This window comes from Myxocyprinus asiaticus, chromosome 37 (genome assembly GCF_019703515.2).
Source record: "Myxocyprinus asiaticus isolate MX2 ecotype Aquarium Trade chromosome 37, UBuf_Myxa_2, whole genome shotgun sequence".
NCBI lineage: Eukaryota > Metazoa > Chordata > Actinopteri > Cypriniformes > Catostomidae > Myxocyprinus > Myxocyprinus asiaticus.
The window spans coordinates 19,722,920-19,750,657 of NC_059380.1; the positions used below are offsets into that span (position 1 = coordinate 19,722,920).

The following is a 27,738-nucleotide window of genomic DNA, read 5'->3' on the forward strand; positions in this document are numbered from 1 at the left end:
CACTCCAAATCGCTCCGAACTGGTGTAGTTCCTTTGTGCTCGATTTGTGCCATTAAAAGGAACATCATAACATATTCCTTTCTTTGTATTTAACAAGATAGCTTTTGGGAGCCATGAAATCATGGAGGCTAAACCGCATGTCAATCACTCTCACCTGTCTTCATCGTTTGTGCTTGCTTCTGGTTTGTGCCGTGTTTGGTATCGTTGAAGCATTAATTTTTGGCAAAGATTTAATCTTTCCCCACATCAAACTCCAAATGCAAAAAATAAATAAAATAAATAAATGTCTGTGTTTGAGCTGCAAATTATGATTTGTTTATAGGTTATATGTGACATTGCTGAACAAAGCTGTACATAATATTTATATAGGTTAATTATTCCAAGTTTTTTCACAAGTAAACAGCCACAGTATTCAGCTTTGAATTCGTTTATTAGTTTGAATTCTGCTAGAAGCTGGAGTGACTTGTGTTTTGACGGTGTTTGTGTAATTGCATAGTCCTATATGTTAGCTAATATTCAAAACATTTGATTGAAATTTCAGAGCAATGTTTGAAAACATGTTAGGTGCCGTTCACATGCTGGAAAGCGTTGTTGTTGCACTAAAATTACACACAGCACCACAAAAGAGCAAAATGTAGGTGTCTCGACTCGAGACGTACGTTTAACAGTTTATGTTCTTTTTTACTAGATATGGCGTATAAAAACACGAACAAGCCATCATTTTGTGTCGGACGGACACAAAAACGTGCTCAATGTGAACGGCACCTCAGTGTAAGACTAGAACTCTTTAGAAAAGTTTGATCACACTTGCCTATTCTTTATTATTTGTTACTGTACATTTTAGATTTTAGAGTATAACATCATCAAAACTAAGAAGTAACACGTAAGTATGGAAATTATGCAGTAACCAAAACAAATTAAATCAGAAACATCTATTTGAACTTCTTCAGTGTAGCCTTTTGTCTATTCCAGCTCTGCACACAGTTCATTTTCTCACTCAACTTCTGGTGCATCCTGGGATGCTTTTTAAACAGAATTGAATGATTTCATATGCTGGACACACGTTGGCTACTTTCATTTAAATTAAATAAATAAATGAAACAAATAAATAAATAAAAGGTTTGTATAGACATCTATAATTAGACACAATGTATTTTTGAGTACAGAAATAATCCCAAGCGTTTGACCATAAGCTTTTAGATCAAAAGGTTTTAAGATTATGAGAAACAAACTTAGTCAGTGTCCTTTGGACTGGTTGTGTAGGTTATATTTATTTTATATTTATAAGTTCTTGATATTAATTTTATTTACTAACTTTTACTATTTTTTATTTGATTTGTATTGTATCTTGCTATGTTTTGCTATTGCTGTCATTAAATCGAGGATAACTGAGTTTCAAGTTTTTAGTTTAAGTTTTTAAGCTTAAAGTAACCATTTAAAGTGATTTTAATAAGGACAATTTAGAAATTTTACCAAACAATTTGTTCAAATTAGCTTCAGAAAAAGTGACTTTAGCTGAAAAGTGAGTAGGTTGCATTCCTGGTTAAATATCAGACCAAATCAGATATTTCCTGAAAGAGAGATGTGTTTGAGTTTGATGTGGTGAAAGAATAAATCTTTGCCCAAAAATGAGTGCTTCAACGATATCAAACATGGCACAAACCAGAAGTGAGCACAAACGATGAAGACAGGTGTGAGTGATTGACATGGGGTTTAGTCTGTGTGATTTCACGGCTCCCCAAAGCTATATTATTAAATACAAAGATAGGAATATATTATGATGTTTCTTTTAATGGCACAAACAGGCACAAATCAAGCACAAATGAACGACACCGGTTTGGAGCGATTTGGACCACATAGGGTGGAGAGTGACATCATTGCTCCCGAAAAGATTCATGTTATTTCTAAGGAAGAGAAATAGATACAAGATTCATTTTAATGACACAAATCAACACAAATCAAGCCCAAACAAACGACATCAGTATGGTGCGATTTGGATGATATGGGGTGGAGAGTGATGTCACTGGTCCCGAAAAGTTTCTTGCCATATCTAAGGACGATAAATAGTTACAGTGTTTCTTTTAACGGCACAAATCAGCAGAAATCGAGCACAAACAAACGACACCGGTTTGGAGCGATTTGGACCACATGGGGTGGAAAGTATCATCACACAGCCAAAAAAAGAATGTCCAATATCTCAAACACTGAACCTGCACAAACGTTAATTTATGCAGCACAAACGCAACACAAATTAATGTTATAAATTTGGTAATGGTTTAATTATATGGGGTGGCAACTTCATGGAGTTTACAAACATCCAGTTTGTAGTGGAATTAATACAGTACATCATCACGCTACAGGCTGCAGCGAGGGCAGACTCAATAGGCTCGTTTGAGATGAGCAAGTTCTGCGCAGAACCGGCAGGTGCATGCCGGTTAGAAATCTGTCCAACTTGCTGTGATGTTATGAAGACGTATGTCAAAAGATGTCCAGCAAGTGCGAGGCGGCAGCAGTTGTAGCAGACAGGTTGCGCAGTTGCTTTTTCCGAGTTGCACAAACTACAAGCACTATGGGAAATGACTGGCTGATGACACAGCTCATTGGCTTAAACAACCGCAATGTTTAGTTATCTTCTTCTATCTACCTTATCTTCATGTTTTTGTGTGTATCAATTATATGTGAATATTCCCAACACTATGACAATCTCTGAATGGGATATGTGATAGGTATCATATTTCTGTGCCGCCTGCCTACTACAACTGCGGCCATTCACTTTTGCTGGAGTATTTTTGACATAATTGGTCATGATATCACAGCAATTCGGACAGATTTCTAACTGGCATGCACCTGTTGGTGATCACCGGTGATCGGTTCTACACAGAACTTGCCCATCTCAAATGAGTCTAATGAAATGCATGCTGTTTTTTCTTCAATCATTGGATTGGATCATAAGCAGAGAATGTGAAACATAAGTTGCCTACTTTCGCTCACATGTTGCATGTTTTAAAAATGCACTCTTTTAACAATTTAAAATATGTTTTCACTGTAATGTTCTAATTGCAAAATAGACTGCAGAAGATGAAAATTAATTTGATACCAAGTACGTGAACACTGATTACATTTTTGATATAAAACAAAGAATTAGTTTTTTAGCCACACTCAAATGGCCCACCTGCTGGCCAGTGACAGTTAACAGGTTTAAAATGGGCGTGTAAGACAGCCTCTGTAGCACCCCCATTTTCACCTACAGTCACCAAAATTGGTGCGTATATAGTTCTCATCAAGCTGGAGAACTTTCGTAATTATAGTCATTAGGTCCACCCAACAGGAAGTCGGCCATTTTGGATTTTTTGAATATTGCAGTCTCTGAACTTTTAAATACTCCTCCTAGGGGATTCATGAGACAGTCACCACATTTAGACAACATTATGCCAAGACACTGAAGATGCTAAACATATTTTTTATATATCGAATGGTGTTGTCATGGTGAGGCATTAAATTAATGGTGAAAATGGGAAACAGGAAGTGTCTCATATCTTCTCTATGCAATGTGTGATTTACATCAAAATTGAGATGTATGTTTAGTCTTGGGGGCTAATCATATGGATGTGACTATTTTGGGTCACGATCATAGCACCACCACCTGGCACCTTACAACAGATTGTAAAATAGTCCTCTTATATTTACCCAAATTGCTTCAAAATGGTTTAGAATAATGTCAAATGCCAAATGCATGTGTCCACTTTGCTTTGTTTTCCGAAAGCCACTGCTTGCAGCTATATTTCTATATTATATATGTAAGTGGTTAACACTAGACCGTTAGTTTTGCACTGTAGAAAAAAAGCGTGTTGCAGCGTGAATCATTTATATATTTCTAATGATCATGGTATAAACAATGGGGGTGGGGGTTGTACTTGCTTGTTTTGATTATAATCCCCCATCCCCCCTGGAATCTATGCCCCTAGCTGTATCTCTTTAAAAAAAATTATCAATATTATCAATAAACATTTTCTGACATCACATGGCGTATAGCCTTAATATACATACTACTTCCAGCAGTCTGTAAACATCTAGCTATGGTGATGAGCTTTTGCAAAATCTTGTGCAAAGTATTTATTCTGTACACCAAGGATTGTAAGAATATTGTTTGCTTATAATAAATGTAACCCTCCAAACAGATACATACACAAACTTTAGTATTATAACAGCAAACAACTTGAGCAGCTATTCGTCATTTGCAAAGCACGGGGGCTCATTTCAGCTGCACGCATGTCGCGTGAGTGACTCCAAAACGCGTGAACGTCACATTTCAACTGTTACTGAAGGTCGGTTAAGCTAAAAGCTAGAGAGAACGACACTGACTAGGTATGTGAACAAAATAGATTACTTTATGAAGTCGTTTTTTGTTCTTTTATTTATGTTAATTATTAGATTTTTATTTTTTACCTAACTGACGAGCAAAAAGAATAAACGGTGTTAACTCTCTTGTCATTTTTAATATGAATCACAAAAATCTGTTGTGGATTGACAAGTAATCAATAGCTTTTTCATGTAATAGCTTGACAAGTAATAGACTGCTCATGTGGTAATTTACTTTTCCTTGATAATATTTGACTTAGAAAACATACTGTAGGGAGTTCCCATGAGTGCATCACAGCCATAAACACTGAACTAAGCAAGCCATAGTCAAACTGATATGAAGAAAAAGCAAAAGAGAGCCCAAGAACAAAGAGAGGTGTTGGAGATACTTTCATTTCTGTGGGTACCACAACTTTTGTGTTGGCTGTTTGATGTTTTCAGTTTTTATGAAAGGGCCAACATGCTAATTTTGTATTTATGTGTGTGTTGAAGATTCATTATGAAATTAAGACCTAAAAAGAAGGTAAAAAGACCTTCACCTAACTTATGAGAGTTATCTGGCCACCAGCATCATCAGAGTGGTGAGAAACAGAAGTCAGAACAGAAGGTTTGACCTACCAACTGGTCACAAGGTACATTATTTTATTTTCCTCACAGTTACACCGATTTGAAAAACTCACAAGTCTGAATATTGTGAATATATACTGATACATATTTATTTTATTTGTATTTTTATTTTTTTATTTTTTTACATTTTCCTTATGATTACCACCTCAAATCTTTTTGCATATTTGTTTTAATTAGGGAAGAAAAAGACTGTTTACACCAGCATTCCAGATCTGGAGTGCAGCATTACTTGTTGCAGTTTATTTGTGTGATAAGTTATCTATTAAAACGAACTAATAAATTCACCTATATAGAAGTTCTAAATAGTTCTATACAGTTCTATATAGAAACTGTTTAATGTGGCTTCCAAGAACCCTTTATGGTTCTTTTGATTGAGCCCTTATAAAGGGTTCTAAATGGAACCTTTTAGGGGTTCCAAATATTACGTGAGTGGCAGAACCCTCTATAGAACCTTTTTTCTTAGAACGTATGGTCACTGTGCCAAATTTTTGATAGGGACAATATATTGAACGTGCATTAGACCATAGAATGTGTATAATAAAAAAAAAAAAAAGTTTAAGCTTGCTAACTTTGAGCAAGGCAAGATAAAATGTCATAACAAAGGCCACGCTATTTGTTACGTACAGTAATTGCAGAATTTGTAATAATATAATTAAAAAATAATTATACTATGTTGTTTGAATCTTGATAAGCTTGCTAACTTTGAACAAGGCAAGATGAAATGTCCTAACAGAGGCCACTCTGTTAACTTACTGGTAAATGCACAGATACTCTCATGCATTTACAGTACATTCACTTTCCAAAAGATACACACTAACAGACCATGCTCTATTACTTCTCTGCAAATTACAATAGAGCGACTGAACTGGTTGCACTTGAGCCTGTGTCTGAGGTTAATGACTTGTGTTTGGGACATTTGTATGGCTTAGAATGTGTGTTTTTGGTGAAGGACGGTCAGGAGTGAGGCAGTGGGGTCTGAAAGTGGAAGGCAGACCTGAGGAGAGAGGGTCTATCAGCACAGGCATCAATGGAAATCTGAGTGGAGGCCATTAAGCAGAAGAAACAGTAGCAGAGAGGGGGGATGAGACTGGGAAAGAGGGAGAGGGACAGGGAAAGGATTGTTCTGAACAGACTGACTGTCCTTTATTCTTATCTCTCACAGCTTCTTTTACAGAAAACCAAGGAGCGAGAGAGGGAATGAGAGAGGGAAAAAGGAAAAAAGAACACTTTCTCTCCCTGCTATTTTTCCTTTCTCTGATTTCTTCTCTCTCCATCTCACCCTAGTTGATTTTTCCTGTTTTCTTTTTGTCAACCATACCAGGTTAAACACAACTTAAGCTCTATGGACAGCATCTGGCCTTCTGTCACTTGCCACAAAAATCAAAGTTGACTCTTTAAAGGGTTAGTTCACCCAAAAATGAAAATTCCCTAATCATTTACTCACCCTCATGATATCCCAAGTGTGTATGATTTTCTTTCTTCAGCAGAACACATTTGAAGAATAGAAAAATATTTCAGCTCAGTCGGTCCTTAAAATGCAAGTCTATGGTGATCTGACTTTTGAAGCTCCAAAAAGAACAGATAGTCAGCATAAATGTCATCCATATGACTCCAGTGGTTAAATTAATGTCTTCTAAAGCAACACAAAAAGACCAATATTTAAATACTTTTCAACTCTAAATCATCGCTTCCTTTCAGCAGTGGTATGCGCCTGTGACGTAATTGCGTTGGCACGTGAGACATGTGAGAACTGACGCACATGCGACACACCCGGAAGATCAGCGCTGTCTACAACTGAGTAGGAGGAGCGCTGTACTGAAGCTTCGTTGGTTTTGGTTTAGATCTGTATTTATCTGTTTCTTTACTCACAATGGTGCATTTGTGTGCTTAACCTAAATGCCTCAACCGAGAAGAGAATGTGAGATTATGCCCATAACATGGCAACTCGAATATACGTCACACAAGCCTCTCATGTAAAAAGTACTTAAATATTGATCTTTTTCAAATGGATTACATCGTATGGTCATATGGATGACGTTTATGCTGACTGTCTATGATTTTTGGAGCTTCAAAAGTCTGATTACCATCCACTTGCAATTTAAGCTGAGCTGAGATATTTTTCTTCAAATGTGTTCTGGTGAAGAAAGAAAGTCATACACACCTGGGATATCATAAGGGTGAGTAAATGATGAGAGAATTTTCATTTTTGGGTGAACTATCCCTTTAAAGTTGGAAAATTATCTAAATCGAGCTTTTCAGGTATCTGCTCTTCCTGGTGAGAGAAATGGAGGTGTAAGATTTAAGGCCTTATCACACCAAGTCCATTTTTTCAGTGTGTTTGTATTAGGAATTTATATTGATCTGTTTCTAGCTATCATATCGCTTCAGAAGATATAGATTTGGTTTACTTTTATGCTGCCTTTATGTGCATTTTAGAGCTTCAAAATTATGATACCCATTCACTTGCTTTGAGAAGACCTATAGAGCTGAAATATTCCTCTAAAAATCTTTGTTTGTGTTCAGCAGAAGACAGAAAGTCATACACATCTGGGATGGTAGAATTTATTTTTTGGGTGAACTATCCCTTTAACAGCACCAGTATCCATTCATTTTTGTTGCATCAATAAAAGAAGCTTTTCATTTGGCAAGACATTTTGGTTTGTGCTCTACAGAAGAAAAAAGTACTGATTTGGAACAGATGATGTTGACAGATTTTTCAGTTTTCTGTGTGCTATTCCATTAACCTGAAATTTTTCTTTAAAGACTGCTGTCTGTACTCACATTAAAGGCAGAGTTTGTCCAATATTGATTCCAGAGGCATCATGCACCTAATTTTTTGAAGCCTATCTCTAAAGAATGTGAACATGTAGCCTTCCCCTGAATGAGGCAATTACTTTAAATGTAGTTTTCCATGTTCAGTGTAAGTTATAGATAATAAAACTAACTAAATGAATTTACTAAAAGAAAATTAACCAAATAAAATGGTTTGTATTTTGTGTCTTGTATTTCTCTTTAAATCATCCATGCAACCTCAGTAGATTTGAAAGGTGTCATGGCTGGGGGGCTTGGTTGACACTTAAAAGCACTCAAAAGTAATATTAGGTCTTTTTAACATTTATCTATTACCATTACATTCTATTTTATAAAAATGAAATAAAAACTTTTTCAAGAAAAAAATTTCATAATCGCAATCCTGACGATTTCGCCGTGAGAGTGTGTTGGTCAAAACCCTGTATAATTAGGTAGGAGTAATTTCCACAAGACACCAATCAGACGCGTTTCTTAGACAATAAGCACAGCCCTTCAATAGGATAACAGACATTCAAAAAATAAATAAGCTTAGTAACTATAACATTTGTTTGCACAAAACTGTCAAAGTCATCAAAATCCGTGCGGAAGAGGGATTCAATACCTTTTCAACTCAAGATATGTTACCCATTCAGACATTTTACATCTGTCTCAAAGCTGCCTTTCTGAACACTGATACACAATTTGAGCTATATTAACACCTGCAGTTTAGACTCTGTCCACTCTGTCCACTGTCTGACTTTTTTATTTACTACCCATAAATTACATGCAGACTGCTGTATGCACCCTGAAGAGGTGGACAACAGCTTAAGATACATTTCTTTATTTAAAAAATTATGTTAGCCTGCTTTTTCAGTGAGCCTCTTAAACACTGCCACACACATGTTCCCGCACCATCCGTGAGTGTAGGTACATCAGTGTAGCATATTCCATAGTTGATAGAGAGGAGATGGGAAGGGTGTGTATGTGTGTGTGTATGTGAGGGTGGGGATAATTTGATATCAAAGGCAGGGGTGGGGAGAAAGGCAGAGGTCTTCTCTGATGCTAAAGCACTTATTAATGAGATAGGCCTTATCTGTCCTCCTCGGAGGAATTCTGCCTTTGATCGGCCCTACTTTGGACTTAATACATTTTTGATTGATAGGCGGAGATGACAGAGGAAAGAGGTGATGAGGAGAAAGAGAGAGAGAGAGTGAGAAAGACAGAGGGCAGTGCAGTAAAGATGGAGATGCAGTTGTTTCAATGCCCTTCATTTGACAGTGTAACAAGTGAAAAAGGAACATGGAATGGCATTAAAGTGATAGCACACCCAAATTTGAAAATTCGTCATAATTTGTCGCAATTCACTTTCATTGGAAGGAGAATAGTAGCTTTGGACAGTCTGCTAGATAACTAACACGAGAGTAAGTAAATAATGACAGAATTTTCATTTTTTGGTGAACTACTGTATAACTTCAATTCTACATTTTATGCACACACGCACGCACGCACGCACACACACACATACAGAAAGAGACAGAGAGATTTTGATGTAGGTGGCGTATTTGACTCATAGACCACACAAGAGAGACTCAGTTGGCTTGCAGGATGAATGCTGGAAAGTTATCGAAGGTGGGCACAGTAATAGATAACACAGTAGCTCTCAATAACACCAAATACAACTCACACACAATAATACACACCCTTCATATGAGCACACACACAGAAGATGTGTCACCTTCACTAGCTTCGACAGAGCGTGACCATTAAAGCCATGCGCCTTCATGTCGTGTGTCTCCGTCAGAATGGGTAGAGTGAGAGGAGAAAGAAGGACAACAGAGGAGGGAAGGATAAAATTAAAGAAGCCATAACTGCAACTCTGTCACTGTCCATTACCTACATTCTTCAAAAACTCAAGCAAACACACGCTTGCACACAACACATTTTTCGTATGGACAGGTTATCATAAAAAAAACATCCCCTGTATAGACTCACTTACATGCACACATACACAACACATTCTTCATAAACACAGGATATCAATCAATTTGACAGTACATTTCAGGAGGCCAAATCAATCGTTACAATTGCAGAAAAGTGGAAGGCATGTTTAAACATCCTGCATGGAAGAACGAATGGAAGCTAAGCTACCGGTTGAAGGCCTTTGTGGCATGTGACTGACAGTGTAAAAAGTAGTAACGTGCACTAGTTTCCCTCAAGGATCTATTTCTTTTTGATCAACACTGTAAAAATGACTTTAATTGGTGTAAACTTATGTATTCAGGTTGATTCAGTCATTTTAAATCATATTTTTGACTTCAGTAAAACCAGTTAATTTAGATGTTACCACATGAAGCACATTTTTAGGTTAACTAACAAAAACATTTTTTCAATATAAGTCAAAAGGCTGATATGTGGTTGCAAAGGTGTTCTGAGTGTTTTTTAGTGCTTTGCTGTGTGGTTGCTAGGATGTTCTGGGTGGTTGCTAGGTAGGTTGCTTACTGGCCCAAGCTGAAAGAGCTCATCCTATGGTATTGTTGTCTCTAGATATGGCTCGGGTCCCACTTTTAATACAAGTCTATTGAAAAATAGTAAGTCCGATCACTTAGAAAAATGATAACACATCTCTCCTCAACATGTCGCACGATTTGAGGTATCATTGATGTCTCTAGCATAAACAGTGCAGGAAGAGTTGCATGGCAAAATTTTGATACAGTAAGTTTGAGCAAATGTGATAATGGTGCTTTCCTTTGCAAGTACAACTAAGACACCAATGTTCAATAAAATTGTAAAACGTATTAATTAATTAATAATTTACCATAGCCTAACTGTATGTTTACAGTTGCCAATGTAACAGTTTTGATAGTTTGTAGCAACGTGCCTCATTAATATAGAAATAAATTGATGTGTAGTGTACTTAGGTATGCATATACTGGCTGTTTTGCAGTGGCTTCAAACTGAATCTTCGAATGGTCATCCAATCCAATTTCAGAGCCATAATTATCTGTTTCATAATAAATAACATGCTCAACTCCACTTTTTCTTCACAACATGCATTAAGAATTTGACATGGAAATCTCCAATGGCACAGGTTCTGCCTATTCAGGTTTGTTTGTAGGTTAATTTTCCCGGTCTAATCTTTACAGTCTGCCCTGAGGGGTCAAGAAATGTTGAGACTTATTGAATTTGCTCTTAGGAATCAAACTCCAACAAGACCTACAAGCCTCAGCCCAAATATGGATCCTTCTGAATGTTGTGTGGAAGTTTTCATCTGGGAGTTTGGCTGCTAAAATATATCAACTACTGTTGAGATGGACTACACAACTTCATCTATATAAAAGAACAGACCTACTGAGTGAATGCAGAAACAGAAAACAGAGGAATGGGGGCGTGGCGATGCAGGCTATTGAGTAGCGGTGTTTGGACGAAGGCTCCGGCTTAATTGATGAAAAATACCCTGATTAAAACTTTTTAACAGCCCATGTTTCACTAGAGGCAAGTTATAGGATTGTTTCATGTCACTGGAAAACTTGTGGGGATCATCTTTAGTGAGAATGCTGGCAAAAAGCATGATAAAAACTACAGAGAAAAAAGATGGCGCAGTTTCTTGCGAGGAAGAAAGGAGCGCTGATCAAGCTGGCTTAGCGTTGCAAGTTAGTACCGAGTTAAGTCCTGAAACTAGTAAAGTTGTGGAATATTTGACGGCTAACATCGTTAGAATGACTGACTCTAAATTAGAGCTGATCTTAGAGAAAATACACAATGTTTCAAAAGAAGTGTAACGTACTAATAACCGCATGAAGAAGCGGAACAATGAATCTTAGTTCATGAAAACACGGCTACTGGGTCTTCGAGTCAAGTTTTGCAGCTGGAAAAGACGATCGCTTTCCTGAGCAATTGGACAATCAGCAAAACAGGGTACGCTGTCATAATTTGAGGATCATCGATCTTCCAGAGAAGACAGAGGGACTGGCTGTCGTTAACTGTATGGAAAAATGGATTCCTGAAATACTCCGCCTGGAGATGAAGACAGGATTGGTATACCCGTCCTATGATTGTGCGATTTCACAACTTCTTGGATAGACAGCGGGTGATGGATGCAGCGTGGCAGCTAAAGGATGTGCGTTTTGAGGGGAAGAGAATCCATTTTTTTTCAGGACTTCTTTGCGGGGACACAAAGGAGACGCCGTGGATTTGACGAGGCTAGGAAAAAGCTCCAGGACATGGTATTTCGTTACTCCCTGACCTACCCTGCTACTTTGAGGATAACGGCTGATAACTCTGTCAGGGCATTTAACAGCCCAGAGAAAGCAATGGCATTTATTGACTCTCTGCACGGTCCGATTAATGGTACGAGTGATGTGCTAGAGGCTTGATCATTGGATCCATTTGATTTGACTTTTTCCTGGAAGCTGTCTGTCTGAATATTTATATTGCCTCCTGAAAGACGCTGTAGTGATGGGTTGTTTTGATTCATCTGAATGCTGGAGAGGGAACAACGTACCTGCATACACAGTCAGGTTTAGGGTCATTTGATACCTCTGATGTTTAACCCCCCCTTTTTTTTCTCTCTTTATTTTTGTTTTGATCTACTTATGCAGGTGTTGTTTTTTTGTTATGTGTGCTTGTGTTTGAATGTTTACAGTTTGTATATAGTTATGTTCAGATGGAGACCACAGGAGTTGAAATATCAGGCGAGAACTTTTTCTACAGCAATGGATCGATCGACTTTAAAAATTTGCTTGTGGAATGTACGGGACATGCATCATCCAATCAAGAGGAAAAAAGTCATTTCCTTTTTGAAAAAATTAAAAGTTGACATAGCTCTGCTCCAGGAGACTCATGTGAAGGATGCAGAGCATATGAAGCTCCAGAGAGACTGGGTGGGCCAGGTATTTGTTGCATCCTTCACGTCAAATAGTAGAAGCATTTGTATTTGTATTAACAAGAAATTGCCTTTCACATTGAACACTTGTATCAAGGACAGGGTGGATGGGGGGGGGGGGGGGGGGGGGATATGCCTCTGAACCATCCTCCTGCCTTTATGTCTAAAGCATTTGTGCAATTGGCTGAGCTTGCTTGCACACAATCTGTAGTGGGAGAGGATTTAAACTGCCTAATGGACCCACTTTTGGATAAATTCCCTGCAGGTGGTTCTTCCCTATCCAGGCGAGCTAGGTTGGTAGTGGAATCTTGTGCTGACCTGGGATATATTGATGTTTGGCCAGTGCTGAATGCTGGTGGTAAAGGCTTCACATATTTTTCAGAGATCCATAAGAGTATTTCAAGGATTGATAATTTTTTCAACCCTAAAGCTTTATTATCTTTGGTTGTTTCATGTGAGATTGGTAATATCGCTATCTCCGACCATGCACCGTTGTTTATGGAACTTTTGCATGGTAAAAAATCATCTCAATCTGGTAGATGGAGATTTCATCCTCACTTACTGAAAGACCCTAATTTTATTTCATATTTTCATTCAGAATTTACTTTCTTTTATACAGTTAACCTTACATCAGAGATTTCTCCCTCAGCGCTTTGGGAGATTTTTGCTCGGGGACATTTTACTGCATATGAAAGCAAGAAAAAACATGATAGCTTAGAAAAGCAGCAAGCATTGGAATTGCAGTTGGCTGAAGCTGAGGGGGATTATATATGAAACCCATCTAATACCAAGCTAAATAAAACTTTAGCTGCAAGAGTCGCACTTAATTCCTTTCTTACTCAGAAGGCGAGTCAGAGTATTTGGTTTGCCAAACAAAAATTATATTCATTTGGCAACAAGCCAAGTAAATATTTGGCCTCCTTGGTGAAAAAGAAGGCTGACTCCCAAAATATTTTATGTATTAAAGACTCTTCTGGCCAAAAAAGATTTGATAGCAATAGTATCAATGTTATATTTCAAAAGTTCTATGCTGACTTATACACTAGCGAAAAAGTAGCGAATAGGGCTGAGCTGATTAAAAATTTATTTACCAAGTTTAACAACGAAAAGAGCTAAATGGGCCTATAGGTAAAGAGGAACTTACAGAGGCTTTACGAATCACACATTCAGGGAAAGCGCCGGGACCTGACAGGTTCAGTATTGAGTTCTATAAAGAATTTCAATCTTTGGTGATGGAACCGTTGCTCCAGATGTTCATTTTTTCTTTTGAATCGAACTCTCTTCCCAGATCTCTTACAGAGGTCAATATTAGTCTTATTCTTAAAAAAGGGAAGCCAGAGGCTCTAAATCAGAGGCTATGCCTTTGGGGAAGCAAAGGTCCCCCCCCCCGAAGCATCTTTTCCTTTTAAGTGGGCGAAGCAGGGCTTCACCAATCTTGGAATATTTGTCACTCCACTGTTACGACAAATGTATAGGACTAATTTTGACCCTTTTCTGCGATGTGTGCATGAGGATTTGGATAGATGGACTTCCCTGCAGTTGTCTATGTTAGGAAGGATAGCTCTGATTAAGATGATAGTTTTGCCTTGATTTTTGTATTTATTTCAAATGATCCCAATTCTCCTATATTGTGCTATAATTAAAAGCATTAATGGCTGGTTCAGCACTTTTATCTGGAGCCGGAAGAAACCAAGACTGAAACTAATTAAGATGCAACTTCCTAAATATAAAGGTGGTCTGGCTCCGCAAGAACATTTTTCTTAAATGGATCTCTGATAAACCGCCGAAGATGTCGGAATGGCATAAGGTGATATTTGATTTTCTTTCACTGGAATATATTACCTGCTCATCAAAAGGGAAAATGGATATGTTTTATCACACCTGGACTCCTTTTTTGATTATATAGGTCCCAGGATCTCATGTACCTGCAAAACCTTGGTAGATCAATATGAACATAAAAATGATGCATGCATGAAGTTTTCTCCTGTTTTATTTGTCAACCATTTGTCGGTACTGACGGTACATGTATCTATGGTTTGTGTTGTAATTTACTTGTTGTGATCTGTGGTCAATGTTCTTTTGTTTTGTTAAAGCAAAGAATAAAAAGTAAAAGAAAAAAGAAAACAGAGGAATGATGTGGCTAAGAGCAAATCAGAGACATGCAAAAACAACAAACAAATGATTTTGTAACTAGACATTTAAGAATATTAGACATTAAAGATGGTGTAAGTGATTTCAACCACCTATTTAGTTTTGCTAAGGTCAACCACACCCCCTCTCTCCAAATGTTTTCCTTTCAAAGACTTCTCAGCAAAACCTTTCAGGACACCCATTTCAGCGATCTCTATCAGGCAGCATTGATATTTTATGTGTTTTCTTAAAAAAAAAAAAAAATCACTTATAGCACCTTTAATAACACAGCTCAAGCTGTGAATGGACAATAGTAGATGTCATATTTAATTTGACGAGAATGAAAATAATGTTGTGAGAGATAGATGTGCCAAAATACATGTGACCTGGGACATGAAACAACCCATTGAAATGGATGAGGTCTCTGGATATTTGTGCATGTTTGTAGAGTGGAAAAGAAGAGGAGAGCAGAGAAGAGCAGAGCAGATAAGAGGGCAAAGGAGTGGGGGACGGGGAGTCAAATCCCATTTTAGTGGTATGAGTGTTACTCTATAGATGGAGGACAGACTGGAAAAGAGCTATAAAGTATGGAGAGACAGCACACACATCACACAGACAGGCCTGCCGCCTGCTCAGAAGATAACACAACCTGACTCACACCTCTCTCACCCTATCAGCATTATCCGTCATCCACCCACACTCCCCACCATCACCCAGCCCAGCCATACCTGCTTTACGGCACCCTAGCATCTCCATCTGATCCCAGTGTCATCAACCAGAGAGAAAGATCTTCAGAAGAAAAGTGTTTCATTGATAATAAAGCTCCTCTCATGGGGGATGCAAGACAGCCACACACTCTGTCTTGTGTGGTAGGTAAGCTTGTCTCCCTCTGAATTTGACGACTGCTGAAAACATAAAAATAGTTACACCTTGCAGACAATTGAGAAATGAGAAAGGTGAGAAATGACCAGGACTGTGCAGAATCTGTGCCCACATAATTATTTGGAAGTTTGCTGACCTTTCTGTGAATTCTGTGGCTGGGTCATTGTTTTCAAGCAATGATATTTTCCCACCTTAGGCCCAAAGTACCAGGGCCATAACAGCTGACATTGGAGGACCACCATAGGGTAATTCAATCCCCACACACCCCTTCCAAATTCAGATTAGTGTTAAAAATATAGAGGTTTTTGAATGGCCAAGTCTTAAACTATTACTCCCAATCCATAAAATGTGGTAACAGCCTTGCAAAGTACCAATAGTTATACATTGTTACTAACCCTAAAGCCTTACATTATTTAACAGAAGGTTGGAATTTATATCCTTAGAATTAGATTAGATCAATTCTGGTTTCTGCGTACACACAATATAACTGAACGAAATATTAATAAACCATGACATTTCTCTTTTGTGATTGAATTTTACAAGAGATTGAAGGCCAGATTTGGCAAACATGGTAACATCATTCACGTTCATATTCCTTTATTTAGATATTCTGGCTAATTTGATAATGCGTTAAGATACTGTTAAGATTGTTGTGCTTTTTTTCTTGTTTAGCATATTTTACTTTATTTAAATCAGTTTCACTAAATTGTGCAGGCTTTTTCTTACCAAGGACCAAGGAATGATTTAAACATAAAAGTTTCCCCACAGTCATAACAAATATTACGTCCATGTAGTGCTTCACATGAGAGTCTGATTTATAAACTAACTGTAATCATGTTTAATGTGCCTTATGCTGTTGTGAACGTTTTTTGAAAGTTCCAAAATACAATTTGCACATGTGCATCAAACTCCTGGCGTCCCTTTGTCAGAAATTACAATTAGAAAATATATCCAAAGAGAAGCAAATGACCCTTCAAGGCCACTATTATTCTCTCATCACTCTGGGTTTTGTTTGCGTATCTCCCTTGACTTGCGTGTCTTTGTTGCGCATAAAGAGTGTGTGCGAGTTTGTGAGGGAAGTAATTATGCAAATGATGGTTGACATCCCAGTGCACAATGTCGATATGAACAGCCCGTTACCGACATGACGTGTGTATTTACACACACGCACAAATTTCATCCCTCTGGATGACCTGTGACCCTGCAGAACTGCTCAACTCTTTCAGTTCTAGAAAGACAGGTTTAGAGAGCAGTTGAAAAAAGGCCCAACAATGACTGTCATTGTGGCCAGACCTGCTCCATTTTATCTGTCTGAGGGGATGAGTATACCCAGAGTCAAAGGTATAAAAATACTTAAAAATTGAATGGAAAGAAAAGAGTGCTGCCAAACTCTTTATTTAGGCTGTCCCTGATGTGCCACACTCATTTTGTCTATGTCATGGTCTCTTACACATTTTTGAGTTATGGATGTTTTTCTCATTATTAGCCATTCTCTTTTCTGAAGAAAAGTGGATTTATCTGCATTCAGAATATTGGCTAAGTCAAGCTTGAGGAGCTGCAGATGAGTGTGACAAGTTTCGGAGATGATGTTATTTGATACATTCGTCAGCCTAGGGCCTGAAACGCTCTACGCAGGTGGATGCGAAGGCAGGCGTCTCTAGATATACAAACTCAATTTCACGTGTATTTGCACTCCAAAATTTGTCAGAACAAAATGTATAATGCAATGCAAGAGCGTTTCCCATTCTCAACACTGCAACAAGTGTCACTATAGTGGGCCGTTGTGTACACTATCTGCTTAATTATAGCTTGCTACTTGAATACTATCACATCCAGTTTAGTGCCATAGACATTCAAAGGTAACTCTGTTGCCCCCCTTGAGCTCTGAGGTTTGTTACTCCCACAGTAACATGAGAATGCATGCCAAGTATGTACAATGGTTCCAAGTTCAAGAGTATGTTTCTGGTCTAAATTTAATCTCGTCGGGCAACAGTTTCAGTTCATCTGTCCAAATGTGATTGTAACGCTACCCCTACCCTTAACAAGCTAATGCAGCCCTTTTAAAAGTTTTAATTTGGGTGACATTATTATTATGTAATTATAATAACAACATTAAACAGCAGCAGCTGCGGGTTGATTCATGTATAATCTGGCTATAGTTGTGGTTATTGCAGTGATCCAGTGGCAGTAAAATTATTTATGTTATTGTGGTTTTACAACCAAAGGAAATGCAAACGACTGAGCGGACTAAACGGATTACATTACACAGTCATTTCTCCCTTCTCCTCCCTCTGCCCCTCACCCCATCCATGCCATACCTGCCTGTCTCTCTCTCAGTGCCTTGGGAGGGAATTGGGCTGGTTATGCATGTTCAGTAACATGAGAGCCTATTGAAAGAGCCTTGCTGCTAATTTGCCGTGGCCATGTTTCCCCTAAGTAGAGGTGATCTGCCTCACCACACACAAGCACAGACACACTCACACACGCAAAAGAAAGAAAACTGCTTTTAATTGTCTACCTTAGATGTTAATGACGAGCTGTGAACCATGATATGAAGACACCTATGAACTCACGCACATTCATTCTCCCAAGGACAACATTATTTTCTGTGTGGGTGAATGCCAGGCGAGCTGTCAATCACAGTTTGTGTATTACCATACTTCTGGAGTTTTTACAATCCTCTTAAACATCCCAGTTATGACCCGCATGCTCTCTACAGAGCAGTGGCATGCAGACAACATGTGTGTGTGAAACCATCTGTAAAAACACCTCAACACAATTATCAGGACAGTGACTCAGCAAAGCATTTGGTAGAGTGTGTGCGTGGGGGGGCGGGGGGTGGGGGTGGGGGGGTTGGGGTTTACGAGGATATTTTTTTTAGGTTACAAACTGGTAATTACAAGGGTATTATGCTATAAATGTGGTTTATGGGGACATTTTTAGTGTACCCATAATTCAAATCGCTTAAAAAAACATACTAAATTATGTTTTTTTGAAAATGTAAAAATGCAGAAAGTTTTTTGTGAGGGTTAGGTTTAGGGGTAGGGTTAGGCGATAGAATCTATTGTTTGTACAGTATAAAAATCATTATGTCTGTGGAGAGTCCTCAAAAGGATAGCTGTACCAACATTTACTTAGCTATCTAAATGGGGTCATTGACTTCTGTTGTTTATATAAAGCTCATTATAATAACTATGAATGAACCTTAACCCACACCCTAACCCAATCAGTAAACTTTTAGAATTTAAAACAAACAAACAAACATTATTAATTTATGTTTGGATTGTTTTTCCAAATGATGATGTCTCAAAATATCCCCAAGGGAGGTTTTGCCTGATTTAGCTCATTTCTGGGTACAAATTTGTCCCAAAAGCAAAGTACACACACACATACACACACACACACACACACACACACACACACACACACACACACACACACACACACAGCATTCTCTAGTCTAAATATGCATGTGATGATTTCTAGTGCCACTTAACCTGGAAGCAAAAAAGGTGAAAGGTCAAGGACTACAGGCAACATGTTATGAGCCTTTCCCATTTATCAGCATATACTTTTCCCACATCACTCTCTGTCTTTCTTTATGGCTGCTGAACACATACTGTATGCTGAGTTATAGATTTATGTGTCCAAGAGTGCACCGATGTACCCTCAATATTTTTGATTGTCATCAAACACTCTAGTTTCGAGCAACATAGTGAAAACCTTAGAGGCTCAAAACTGCCATTTGTGGCAAATCAAAACCCACATCTCGCTGCAATCATCCACCATCAAACCTCACTTGTTAGATAAAGTTGTTCAGTGGTTTTAAAACTTACCAAAGTAGAATGAGGTGTCCCGTCTATTTTGACTGTTGTCCAGTGAATGAAGTGTATGTTTGAATGGGCTAAAAGTGAAGTTCAAGTTGCATGATAAACAAACAGCACTTTCGAACAGTGAGCTCCGGAGCTAAGTAAATTAGTGTAAACTTGCACAAGTAACCTAATTTTGAGGGAAAACATATGCAGGAATTTTAATTGGACACAATGTAGCTGGAATCACACTGCAGCCAGAGACAAATTAGCCGAAACCGATGGGAAGACTAATGGTTTGTGTAGGCTGCTGGGGCTGCTGTGGAGAGACAGAGAGAGAGAGAGAAAGAGAGACAGAAAGAGACACAGTAACAGTCCAGTCAACCAAGCATGAAAGAATGGCTCAGTGTGTATCAGGAAGTTATTTATTTTGTTGTGGCAAAAAAATAAATAATAAATAAATAAATCTCTGATATGAATGTGAGATTGCTCAGCCAGAGTTTTGTCAAATTTAACGGTAAAATTTCATTTGAATATAATCAATTTGTATTTTTTTTTTTCTGCTGTGAGTTTTTGTTGGAGGCACAGAGAGAGAGAACAAGGGAGTGAAAGAGAGAGAGAGAGAGAGAGAGAGAGAGAGAGAGATTTGTTTATAAACTTGCAATGACAAGGGGAAGCCATATGACATGTTTAAACTAACCCGCCATGAACCAGTCACCAAACTCTTTCACAACTTCTGTAGTGTGTGTGTGCACATGCATGTCTGTGTAGTAGTGTATGCATGTATATGTGGATTACAGAGGTTAAAACTTGGTTTTTAATGTACATATGCTACCCCTTAAAACAGCGCTTTATAAAAACAGTGGCCAGTTGCCAATCAGATAAGCCTGGAAAACGGGAGTGAGGGAGAAACAGAAATACAGAAAAGGGGGGGGGGGTAGTTGAAGAGGAAGGAAATGGGGAGGTAGGAACAGAAAAAGCAAGAAAAATTGAAGTTCATCTTGGTATGTAGTGCAACTTATTGTCTGAATAAACTTAGATATTGGAGGTCATAAGATCAGCACCTCTAACATATTTTCCACCTGACCTTTTTCTTTTTCTAGCGCCACTGCACACGTTCTCGTGGGATACGACTATGAAAATACGACGTGCCACCATTTACATGCAACACATTTCTCGCACAGGAAATTAAAAAATAAAGCTCTTTTAATGCCCTCTTCGCTCTTTTTCTTGTTCTTTCTTTCTTTTTAACTCTGTGTCTTTCCCTCCCCTGTTATTTCTCTCCATTTTTTGAAGACTGAGGAAACACTGCCATGTTGACTGAAAGACTTCGTCCTAGATCAGCGCGATCTCCACTTCTTTAAACACCCCCCGCCAATTTCTGTCACTCCGGGAGACGAGTGCGCGATGCCAAGCTTCTTTTTCCTCCTTCCCTCTTCCCCACCGGCTGGCTGAAACACAGTTCCCCTTCCTTTGAAGTGGCTGCGTGCAGAATGGAGATTCTTTGCATGGTAAATTCGCCCCAATGCCCGCAGCATATCCATTGCACAAGTTTAAAAATGCTGGAGACTCTTTTGTAAAGGCGGCCTTTTTCCCCCACTTCACAACCAATTTCTCTGTTTTGAACTTGGGCACTCATGAGCCATGTAATCTATAAATTAGGCCTGTCTTGGGCGCACAAACTCCACCAGCCATACCGTGTTTGAAGTGCAGTTATTTTGCTCATTACAAGTTCATTTTATTGTTATAGTTTGCAAATGTTTCCCGGGGTCATAATGTTAAAAGTTTGAGAAGAAGTGCAAAAGGGGAAATAAGGAAGGTTGTTCAGCGGGAGTGGCAGCTTTGAAGACAGCCAAACAGTCTTTTCTCTCATTGTATGAAGTTATTAAGCAAAATTATGCTATCAGCTGAGAATGACACTACAACTTTGGAAGGTGATTTTAAATATCCAGTTGGTTAATTCACCTATAGCAGTTTCTTGAAATGGAGATTTATTTAACGTGGAAACCTTCCACCTCTAACTTATCTAAAAATGAACCGGCACTCCAATATGCTGAATTTTAAATTCTGATTGCTTTGATTTGTCCTTGGCATACAAACTTATTAAATCCCCTGTGTTGTACCGGGTCTGTTTAATGGTTCCTATGTCAAAATGTCCGAAGCAATTGTTCAAATATACTGTATGAAATATGTATGACTTGTTCCCCTGTGTGTGTGTGTGTGTGTGTGTGTGTGTGTGTGTGTGTGTTTGTGTGTGTGTGTGTGTTTTCAGAATGTAAGTGTGTGTGGACTTCTGAATTATGGAACAGCAAAAGCAAGCCAGCGTGTTCTCTGATTTCAGTTCAGCACACTAATGTTATCCGGTCCCAGAACAAAGCAAACATTTGTGTTCCTTCATAAAGGCCAGTCCTAATGACATAACTGAGTCTAACATCACCCTTCAGATCAACGTGAAATAATATCCATCACTTTTAAGCCGATTTGATTTTTAGTGTCTCATTTCCAATTAAGATATCAGACCTGCCTAAAATTATGAAATTAAGCTAACAGCTTGCTGCAGTCAAAGATCACCCTATGGAAATGCCCTAATAGCTGCATTTTTCATTAGTAGCTTTTAATTAACAAAACAAAAAGCGTTTTAATCAGCTGGTAGTCCAAAGTACAAACTGTAACTGCATAATCATTTTTTTCACAATACTGAGGGTTTGTTCCATCTATAGTTTAGCTCTACTGACTGCATCTGTCACATGTTTGTATTTTTGTTTAAGTGCTCACATTAATTAATCCATTCTTAAGTGTGACTTAACTTCTTAGTATTCTTACATGTAGTGTTTAACCCTTGTGCGTCAATAAAAAAAAGTTGCTCAGAGGTCCTTTGAGGACAAAAATGTCCGCATCAAAAATCTGCCATAATAATATATACTTTTTTATATATTACCACTTTTAATGAGTTAATTTTTTAAACCAACATCACAACATAACTACCAAATATGCATTCATTTTCAGGATTTTAACCCTTTAAATGCCAGTTTGTTTATATAATGCCACTGTTGTTTTTTATGAAAAAAAAAAATATATATTTTTTTTCATATACTAAATGCTAAGGGGATTTTTTATTTATTTTTTTATTTTGGGGGGGGGGGGGGGGGATTATCACAGTCTGGGATATGTCAATGATTAGCAACATAGATTTTGATGCATTATTATTCTTTGTGCAGTGTCAGATAAAAAAAAAGAAAAGAAAACTCACACTCAGGACCTTAGAGGACAAAAATGTCTGCATCAATAAACTACCATAAAAATATTATATATTAATATAATACTTTCAATAACTTCTTTGACCAACATGAGTCCTGATCATAACTACAAAATATTCATTCATTTTCAGGATATTAACCCTTTAAATGCCAGTTTGTTTACATAATGCCACTGTTTTTTTACACACACACACACACACACACACACACACATACACACAAACACACACACACATTTCTCAGTACACACATACAAATCACACTCTGACATCCATACCAACACACCCACGCAATTTTAGCTGCATCATTTATTCAATTGGCCTGCAGTGCTCTATAATATTGAAAATAGGAAAAAAGCATGTATTTGATCCATAGGCTAAACATGAGAAAAATGGTGCCATCTGGTGGAAAATATAAAAAACAATTTTTTTTTGAAGCCAGGGCTCTGGAATGAAAACATAATATCATAGAATTCATGATTTTATGCTTTAATGGCACTGGGATCAAATATTGCAGTTTTAATGGGTTTCAATGGGGACATTTGTGTCCTGAAGGTCCTGAGTGTAACTATTTTGTGTACACAGTGGATTATAGATGTATTTTAGGAACTGAGGTTGAAATATCAAAATTCCCCCAAAAATACACACCTTTGGCAAAATGTATGCCATTGGCATTAACACTGCCAAAATGATTGAAAAGAAAAAAATTTCCCGATAGTCGCACAAGGGTTAAGTTACAGAGTTAACTGGCTGTACATGGTCATGGAAAATTGGATATAACTTTGCACAGACAAGGTTAATGAGCGATATTATCACACTAATCAACTATTCACACACACAGTGTCTAACGTTTATCATGGTGAAATGTCTTGCCCTATAGACTTCCACTGTTAGTGCATTACACAGAATTATTGTTTGCATTAAGAAACTGAGTGATGAGTCTTAATAATTTTCTGTTGTAATCACAGATGCTGTTGATAAAGCTTAAATTGTATCGAACCCATTGCATTCCTTTACAAATGTTATTTAAAATGGTTTAATTTGAATTACACGAATGTACAGTATATACCCAGACATCATGTGGCAGCATGTTTCAATGACAGTAAAATAATAGGTTCTTGACTTTATTGATGTTTCTTAAGTTGTAAAAGCAACTGTAGCCATTTCAGGTTTGTTCATTATTTTGATTCAGTCCACTAATATTGTAACACACACACCCCCACACACACATTAACCAACACAAGATGCAATGCAAGTGTTGTGTTCCTCTCCTCTTCTCGTCGTCAACTTGTGGCTTTAATACCATCAGTGCTAAATAGACTTTGCCCACATTACTAGTTGCTGGTAAGGTGCCCGCAAGAACAAAAACAAAAGGCAGAACAGGTTCAAAGGCAATGCGTCTACGAGCTTTCTCTCTCCCTTTCTCATCCCTGTCTCTTCTCCTCTTCCTTTGGTTAAGGCAAAAGCTCTTTGTCTGGTAAATGGCTCCATCTTTTTGATACAGGCGTTTATTAGCTGTTGAGTTTAATTAAAAAAGGCCATTCATATGAAAATGGGACTTTGATAGTGATTGGTTTCCCCAGCAGCCTCTTCCAGATGCTTTTAATTAGAGTACTGCTTGATTGACATCAAGCCTGTAGGCTGGTGGCTAACTCTGGACAAGCTTGCCTGCACACACACACGCACGTATGCACGCACACACACACACACACACACACTGAAGTGTACACACATACAGGACACAAACATTCTCATAGTCATATACATGCACACAGTTTTCATTGAAAAAATGCACTGTGTGTATCAAACAGCCAGTGTTCCTTTTGACACAGTGAATGGCCAGGTAATTAATGAGGCGTGTGTGTGTGTGTGTGTGTGTGTGTGTGGGCAGAGCTGAGCCAAAGTTAAACACCCTGGTCTTGTCAGTCACGCTCTTTGCACATTGTTCACACATATAATTAATGCAGTGCCCGCAAATTGGCACCCTTACAAGCTGACCAGCTAAAAACATCTGTATACACATGCACACCATTCATGAACACTGCATTAAGAAAGCCAGTAAACATAAGCCACTGGATTCAGTAATACAGTAACTCCTAGAGCAAGACTATTTTCTCTTTGTTCTGCTTCGTGCCACTGCGACACAGGCCTCATCTGCTCTCTGTGCACGCTCGCTTGTTCTCGGCTGTATTATCTGAGTGTCAGCTCCACATGTGGCACTGATAGATTTATTCCATACATGTTTATGACTGGTAGTTTACGTAGAGTTTGATCCCAACCCAACCTTCCCTTTTCCTTTTCTTCTTTTTTGTGACAACTTTATTTGTTGTATGCAGTCTTCAGTTTTATGAACAATACAGAAGGATGAGAAAGTTAAGAAGGGGGAGAGAGAGATATGTGTCAGGGTGAATGATGTTGTATTCTAGAGTTACAGTGTGGAAGTCTCAAACTACCCTCAAGGTTTATTGCTGTAACAGTCCTTCTGCTATGATGTATGGTTTATAAGAGCACACTCTTGCGAAGCTAGTTTTCTTTTCTGTCTCGCTTGCTCACCTCCGTCCAAGTCCGACCCATCAGCTCTCATTTACGCTTGCGTGTCTCATGTTTACGCTTTGTTTGTCTGCCGTTTGGCTTTGATTTGGGAGACAGCGCTAAAAGCCTGGTGAAATCTTTAGAGAGACGTTTCAGGCCAAAACCTTGTTCCAATTACCCAGTCTTCATTACTGCGCTGTCATAACCTGCTCCCTGGAACTCCGGGCCTATACTTTATGACTATGGAACAAAAAGCCCCGCTGTTGTTTTGTCATATAGACTGATTTCCTGTTCTCCCGGTTTAATACATGAGAATGGGACTCAGATATCATCCGGTAGGAGGCAGAGAAGTAAAAGGCCATTTTCTTGCCCAAACTGAGAGCCAGGCACACTCTCCTCCACAGGTTCTATGATGGTCGCAATCCTAATGTCTCTTTATTCAATTAGGAAGCAACGAGTAGGTATTTCGGCTCAATTATTCTTAGTTTGGGCCTCTCAGTATCTGATATTTGCAAACTACTTTTCTTTCAGCAGGAAATGCAAGTAAATAAGTCAATGAAATCACTGACATTAGGCTATGCAGGCCTTACTCCCATTTACATTTATTCATTTGGCAGACGCTTTTATCCAAAGCGACTTACAAAAGAGGAATAATACATCATAAGCGATTCATCTTAAGGAGACTGTTGTATGAAAAGTGCTGCATTACAAAGTTTCACTAGCATCAGAATAGTATTATCCAAGACAGATTAGAGTGCAACAAGAATATATATAATTTTTTATTTAATTTTTTATGAGTGAATGATTAAATACTCATGAAAAAGATGTGTTTTTAGCCATTTTTTTGAAGACAGAGAGTGAGTCTGCTTCATGGATGGAGTTGAGAAGGTCATTCCACCAACATTTTACACATTTTACAGAGCGCACCAGTTTTATCCTCTGTGTTACACGGATTATTGCATCAATCTCAAAGCACCGCTTATCAAGAACAACTATAACAACAAACAATTGCATGAGGGATTCACATCGATCTCAAACCCTCGCCGCTCAGGAACAACCAACAACAACAAACAACTGCGGTAAGTCATGGCATCCGCTCATATTATTGCTTCCTGCATTACACGCCACATGTTTACTATAGCTTCTTCCATCAACAGTGAGGGACTCACATGTGATAAATGTAAGGAATTAGTCAGGCTGACTGAGAAGGTTAATGGGTAAGAGACCCGCATCCAAATGCTAATGGAGATCAGTGAGAAAGAGAAGCCGGTAGATACTGTTTCGGATGCGGGTAGTACAGCGAGCAACACACACACTTTGGTTCCAGCTGAAGAGCCCGCACAGCAGGGCATTTGTGTGACGTCTCAGTGGCATACACGCTCAGCAAAGCCACACCACTCTTCCGTTCCTGTTAGGGTTTCCAATCGATTCTCCCCACTCAGTGATGTACCCACTGAGAATCATGTTGAAAGAGCCTTGGTCATAGTTTCTATTGTTAGGAACGTGGAAAAAGAGACTCCAGCCACCATCATTAAATGCATTTAGGATGCCAGATTGTCTGACATCAGATCAAATTTACAAGTGCTGTCTAATGCTAAACATAGATTTTCTAAAATTGTTATTCATGTCGGCACTAACTATGTCCAGCTTTGCCAGTCAGAAATCATTAGAGATAATATTAAAGAGGTGTGTGAAATTGCAGAAACGATGTCAGACACTGTAATATGCTCTGGCCCCCTCCCTGATCATCGTGGTGATGAGGTTTATAGTAGATTAGTGTCACTGAATGGCTGGATTTCTGAGTGGTATCCGGAGAATAGCATAGGATTTATAGACAGTTGGAAGAGTTTTTGGGGTAGACATGACCTGCTAAATATAGACGGACTCCATCCCTCCAGGGAAGTTGCCGCTCTCCTCTCTAGTAATTTGGCTCATAGTCTTAATAGTGATAATATTTGACTAACTGGGGTCCAGGTCAGGAAGCAGACAAACTGGCTAATCGGAACGTCTGCTAGCTGCCTTGAGATGCCACACAGTTCACATAAACTACAACACATAGAGACTGTATCACCTAGATATCACATAGAGACTGTCTGTTCCCCAAACTACCAAACACAAACCCCTCACTAAATCATTTAGAAAAAATTTGATTAAGGTCAAACTTGAAAAAAAAAAAAACAAACAAACAAAAAAAAACAATTGAAGAAAAACATCATATAAAGATAGGGCTACTAAACATTAGATCTCTTTCAACCAAAGCACTAATTGTAAATGAAATTATTACAGATCATAGTTTGGATGTGCTCTGTTTGACTGAAACCTGGCTTAAACCAGATGAGTATATTAGTTTAAATGAATCTACTCCCCCAGGTTATTGTTATAAAAATGAGCCTAGTCTGAAGAGTCGAGGAGGAGGAGTGGCTACAATTTACAGTGACGTTTTTGGAGTTACTCAGAGGACAGGATATAAG

At 38.3% G+C, this 27,738-nt stretch overlaps 1 protein-coding gene across 1 annotated transcript in view; it reads right to left on the reverse strand.

The window, feature by feature from the left end:
* Nucleotides 1-19,533, reverse strand: part of itih3a.2 (inter-alpha-trypsin inhibitor heavy chain 3a, tandem duplicate 2) — a 67,311-nt gene extending 47,778 nt beyond the window's left edge. The window contains exons 1-2 of the mRNA XM_051676439.1: nt 19,507-19,533; nt 15,517-15,693 (exon numbers count right to left, since the gene is read on the reverse strand). The gene's annotated coding sequence lies outside the window, so the exon portion shown is untranslated. The remainder of the gene's footprint in view (nt 1-15,516; nt 15,694-19,506) is intronic.
* Nucleotides 19,534-27,738: the final 8,205 nt, after the last annotated feature.